This window comes from Pogona vitticeps, chromosome 3 (assembly GCF_051106095.1).
Source record: "Pogona vitticeps strain Pit_001003342236 chromosome 3, PviZW2.1, whole genome shotgun sequence".
In the NCBI taxonomy this organism is placed as follows: Eukaryota; Metazoa; Chordata; class Lepidosauria; order Squamata; family Agamidae; genus Pogona; species Pogona vitticeps.
In genome coordinates this window covers 232,344,758-232,351,138 of record NC_135785.1, presented here as the reverse complement: position 1 = coordinate 232,351,138, position 6,381 = coordinate 232,344,758, and the positions used below count along the sequence as shown (strand labels likewise).

The following is a 6,381-nucleotide window of genomic DNA, read 5'->3' as shown; positions in this document are numbered from 1 at the left end:
GTGAGTGGGGAGGAATCAGAAGTTGCTTTGTGGATGCTGCTGGTTTCGCTTCTGAAGCAAAGCAGGATTTTTGTTTTGTTTTGTTTTGTTTGTGTGGTTCTGTCGTCCGTCCCCCCCCCCCCCCAATCATGCAAGAGGCTGAAGATTTTAGCAGGTTTTCTGGAGCTGAGAAGGCATAACCATATATTCATTCCTGGTGACAGACCAATCAATGCTGTGTTTAGATTGACTTTGCAGTGGTGGGCTTTCATGCTGTCACCAGTGGGTGTCAGCCTTGGCAATAGCTAACAAGGTGCTTGTAAAGAGACAGGAGTGTGCTTCTAGAGAATAACAGGAAGAAGAAGAAGAAATGTTAATCCTTCATTTGGATTCTTTGTCTGGCAACTTTTCATGCCTGTGTTTCTCAGCATTTACATTATGCTCTGAATACCTGATTGCCCAGCCAGGCAGAAAAGGAACTCTCCAGTGAATGCACAGTAAAAGAAAATGCTTCTGTAAAAACAACCTCTGGGAATAGAAAAAAAAAACAGTTTGTTCATAGATCAGAGTTCTGGATTTGGTTTGTTTTTGTTGTTGTTTTGCACTGGAGGTGTTTTTTTTTACTTCCACCTTCTTTTTTTCTTGCAAGATCATATGAATAATTCACATGTGATATTTTGAGAGAATCTTCTATACATATTCTTGATAAATATTTCCCGTACATGAGGAAAAGCAGCTGGAGGAAAGGATTTTGAGCAGGAAAGCTGCCAAAGGAGAGAGGGTAAAGCAACTTTTCTCCCTTTGTAACTCTTTCAATCAAATGTGCAGTCCCTCAGAACCGATTTTTTAAAAAAATACGCTTAAATGCGCTTCTTGAGATGGTTATGTGTTTGTCATGCTACAGCTACAAACAGCATGTTTGTTGTTTAGCCTTTAAAAATATGAAGCAGCAATTTTATTATGAAAATTAAGGTAGACATAGCCATATTTTAAAAATAGTGAAATGATTTTTATTAAAGGCTAAAGAATTAAAGCTTTGCTATTAAATAATAAATCAACATAAAGGCTTGCAAATGTAAAACAAATAGGCACAAATTTTATGTTACAATTTAGAATATTACAGTTCTGTGTGTACAGTAGAGTGGCAAAACAGTTTAAAAATAAAATAAACCTTTGCAAAACTTGTATTGAAGTAGAGCACAATTGTATAGGACCTCCCTTGATAGAGGCGAAGTAAATAAATGTTTTAAATGTATAAAAGCAAAGACAGAGATACATGGATAATAAAAGGAAAAGACTCATAGTTCACTTTTAGATCATATGCTTGCTTGTCAAATCCTCAGCATCACTGGTTAAAAAAATTGGAGTGATCTCAGTAAATCAGGCAGTATACAGTATAAGCTTCATAAATAAATAAATAAATAAATAAATCGTAAGTCACAGAAAATTTTCAGCCTGATCATTTCAAGAGCTGCCTATGAGTCAGAGCAGTCAAATGTACCAGACTGGCTAAGTTATTCTAACTATGAAAAGGCAGTTCCTCATATCGTGAAAATGTCTCTGAATGGAGCATTGTCATTTTGTTCAACATCATCCATGTCTACAAAATACAATAAGGAAAATGCAGTGTCATCCAAATTCAAAAACATGTTTATCAGTTATATTTGTTTGTTGCATGTGTGTATGTTTTTGTGTAAAACCAATTATCTGAGAAACATTATTTTGATATGTCAAAATGTTACGTATCTCAGTCAGCAGCTAAGAGCAAATTGTTTACAAATTTAGAAGAGATTGCTTTGTTAACCTGTGCTAGCATATCAGACCAACACAAAAGAAAAAGAAAAAATAAAGACGAAAACATTTTGTGGACAAAACTAATTCTTTAGATTGTAAATCAGACTCTTTCTCACAATCACACTGGACCTCAAAAGTCATCAAGGACTAGCAGCCACCAGCAGCACCAACAGAAAATCTAGTGCTATATCAGTGACACCTTGCCCATCAAGGCTCTACTTTACAATCTCTAATATTGAATGGTCCATCAACTTCTAAGACTGCTGCACTTCTGACCAGCTTCCTAATGCTCAGTCAAAACTCCTTTTCCTATAGTTAGACTCTCTTGATTTGGATCCTGTCTTCTGAAAAGACATGCAATAAATGTGCTCTACCGTTTGAGCAACAGTCTCTTAACTATTTCTTGACATGGATTACATTTTCATTACTACTGAAGAAATTGTACACTAATCCTAAATAATATGCACAATTTTAATGTGAACTTTCTGAAACCAGCATTTAATTTTGTTGTTAATGTTGTGCAAGTGTGTTGAGCTTTGCAGCTGAAGAAGGCTTTGTGGGTTACGATACAGACATCAAGCAATTTCCTGAAGTTCTTCTGTCACATAAAGTGTTGTATACATTATACCAGATAACAATATAATGTATGCTTCTTGGCAAATATCCTTTTTCTTCCAATATAATTAAGTAGGATTTTGAGTTGTTTTACGATTACTTGTGATCTCTTCTTATATTTTACTGTCTATTGGTGAGGGCAGATGTAGCATTTTAAGTATGTTTAATGTGGTTTCAGCACTCATTCAGTGCTCTGAAAACAAGTACTGTACATTGGTATGCAGTGAAAATATTTGATCCTTCACATCACTTAACAACTTTCCATATTATTTCTGAGAATATAGATTACTGTTGTTATATTATCATCATTGTGCAAACAGGTCATTATATTGTTGTTTTATCCAGCCATTTAAGGTCTACTGGTTCTCTTTGACATTTTGTGCAGCCAGTTGCATCTGAGCGATTTATTCTGTGGCATAAGGCTTCTTACAGAGTTGTATTTCTTTAGGGCGGGATATACTGGTGATACAAATCTCATGCACTAATTTCAATCAACCCTGATTATGAAGTTGTTTGGTTAACTTCCCAAGTTATCCCGGATTCAGATCCAAAGTGGCTAATAATGCAGTAAGCAAGGCAAATGACAAAAATGTGTGTAAAATACAACAAAGTACTTTTGTTGATTTTATAGTTGGCTATTATTTATTTATTTATTTATTTAAAATATTTTACCCCACCTTTCTCCTTAAAAAAGGACACTTAAAAACAGCTAAAAACAGTAAGTGTACAGGTATTATTAGAAGAATCAAACAGATACCACATTAAAACAGTAAACAAAATCAACACCAAAAACAAATTCAAAGCAACAGGGCACAGCAATCCATTTAAAGACCATCTCAGACAGATAAGAACTAAGGGAAAGCCTGTCAGAAGATAAAAGGGTTTGCTTGCTTTCAGAAGAACAACGAAGATGGGGTCAGCCTGGCCTTCAGTGGGAAGAACTGCTGGGTTTCAGAACTGGAACCTTACCCCATAGCATCCTAAACAGCTGTCCCCACTTCTGTCTGCCATTTTGTTCCCCTCTTCAAGATTTCCTCTTCCCCCATTTGATGACAGTCAGCCTCTGCAGTGCTGCATAAAAGTTGCAATTAAAATATTCTGCTTTATGGGTGGCGCATTACAGCTCAGTGGGAGCCATGAGCTGGTTGCCTGCTATAATGACAAACCTATTGTAGAGCCCTAAAGAGCTTGGGCCCAAGCTGTCTCAAGGACAAGTGTCTTCCTTCATGAGACTGTCTAGGTGCTAAGATAATCTGGAGTGGCCTTTCTCTTGATCTCACCACCTTCACAGGTGTGTTCGATGGAAACCCAAGGAGGGCTTTTTCTGTTGCTGCTCCCAGACTCTGGAACTTGCTTCAACTGGATTGTTTAACCCATCTGTTTGGCTCACCTGTTTTAAATTAGATATCAAAACGTGCCTGATTTTTTTCAGAGGGGAGGAATTGTGGAGGAAGCACCAGTATAAACCGGGGTGGGGGGAAGAGGTATTGACAACTTTGAATTTTTCCTTCATTATTTTTGGCAAAAAATAATTAATTGCACTAAAATGTGTGCAAAATTCATAATTAAAAAAAATCTTCTTTCTCAGATCCACCTCCTTGATACAGTACATCTACTCATTATGTCAGCAATGGCAAATACATAAAGGCAGAATAATATTACAATATTACAATTTTTGTTTGTTTCAGTAATGACATGCAATTTTCATTGTGTGCTTTTAAAATAATGACTACATGACTATATGTAGTCATTATTTTAATGACTACAATAATTTCTGCTTTATTTGGGGGGGGAAAGTATACTTCCATACTACAACTCTAGCTATCTTTGAAACTTCTCTGAGTTCTTGTAGTGTTTGAGAGATCTCTAAATGCTTTAATGACCAATGGTATAAAATAGAGTAGTAAATGCCTCTAATGATACCCCCACAGATGTATTGTTTGGTTTTATTTTCCTCTCAGCACGTTCTACGATTTTCTATTGTATATATAAGTTCCTGTGCTAGCATGAGGTTGTACTGCTGGCAAAACAAAAGTCAGTGAAAATTACAGAGAAATTGCATTGCTGAACGTTTGTGGCAGCAGATTGTGCAATGTACTTGAGGGCACATGTCTCTGAGCTCACTAAAATATGGGTATCATGCACACCCAGTGCCATTAGATGTTTTATGCAGAAAACAAGATGCCTAATCACATATTAAGGGACATGTTCTTATTCTGATTTAGCAAACTGCCATACATAGAGTGATTTCTCCTGCCCGTGTATATTACATGGTTAAGAAAAGATACCCTGCTGCATATCAGAAAGTAGTAATTTCATTTAGGTGTTCTATTGAAGTGGTAAACGGTAAGAGCCCAGCTCTAGTGGCTATTTAAATCATAGGGGTTTTAAGCTGAAAATACTGCCTTGCAATAACTGTCCTTTTCCTTGAGCTTCCATTGTCCATATGCATGTGTTTAAAGTTTTTCGGGTCTCTTCCTATAAATAGTAATCGTATTTGGTAGGTATAGTGGTGTGATGTTACAGAATATCATAGGTGAATGCCATCATATAGGGAAAGATAAAAGAAGTTGGGCTTCAGAGAAAGGAAGTGGATATCCATTAGCTCTTGGCATTATAGTAACTTTTTCTGCTTGTATGATTAGAAGCCACTGTGACCTGATTCAAATATAGCTTTTGGTTGTCTACCCTGTTTCCCCGAAAATGAGACCTAACCTGAAAATAAGCCCTAGTATGATTTTTCAGGATGCTCATACTATAAACCCTACCCCAAAAATAAGCCCTAGTTAAGTGAAACCCCATCCTCCACCATTGGGTAGCATTGTGCAGCAACCAGAAGAAGATGACATGACGGTAAAGTAAAACATCCCCTGAAAATAAGCCATAATGCATTTTTTTTGGAGCAAAAATTAATATAAGATCCTGTCTTATTTTGGGGGAAACACGGTGGATTCAGATTTAGCTATTCTTAGAGTACACTGATTGAAATCAACGGGCTTAAGGTAGTTATTAATGTATGCTTCATTCAATTCCATGTTTTCTAAAATTGCTTCTTCCTTCCCTTCCTCCCACCTTCATCACATTTCGCATAATATAGATAGCTCTGTAGTTTGGTAATATTCAGTCTGCCAAACTATGATTTATGTGAATCCTCCAACTCAGGACACAGCTGATGGTATGAGTCAAGCTAGGAGTATACAAATTAAGGGTTCATTCTCAATCCCTCAAAACATAGTTTCATGACAGCTTTGATGTGTATACATATTTTTACCACCTTGTAATACAAAAGGATTTAGAAATTGCTCTATCTGAGCTTTCCTGTGACTCAGTGGTTAATTTCAATGACATCTCTGAGTGTTCCAAATCTGAGATAAGATAATCCACAATAATCAAATTTAAACTTCTTAAAAATTGAAAGGTAGTCTTATTGAAACATATTCTATCACAACAGATTATCTGAGATTCTTCAGCACAATACAGTGGTTAAGAGAAAGGCTATCTTGCCCCTGGGTAGGATGAACAACTATGGTTTATCCCTTATGTCACTTCTGCAGTAATTGCTGTCCTTTACCAAATGCATGCTTATATTGCATTGCAATTTTTTGTCATTGACAAAGGGCTGGAGAAGTCATTGCCCTTCATTCCCTTGGCCTTTGTTTTGGAACAAGAACTATATGGCAGAGGCATAAAGTAGTTCTGCAACTGAATTTTGGTTTCCACAAACTATACTTGTGCCCTGGTGATGCAACTTTTTTGTCTGTTTTTTTAAAAGCAGCATACTGCCCTTTGAAGAATTAAGTACCTCTAAGGCTCTTCATTGCTTAACAATTCATGCTTTGTGCTCCCTAGGATTTGAGTTCCCCAGATACAAAGCTGTGCTATTTGATTGGTATCTTTCCAATAGTGATATGTGTTCTACTTGTACCATGTGGAAAAATGAATAAAATATCTAAATGTTAAAAGACAGTTTATAAACACCATATGTAGATGCAC

General features: G+C 36.4%; 1 protein-coding gene across 11 annotated transcripts in view; it reads left to right on the top strand.

The window, feature by feature from the left end:
- Positions 1–6,381, top strand: part of ZBTB20 (zinc finger and BTB domain containing 20) — a 675,920-nt gene that overhangs the window by 391,947 nt on the left and 277,592 nt on the right. The gene's annotated exons all lie outside the window — the stretch shown is intronic.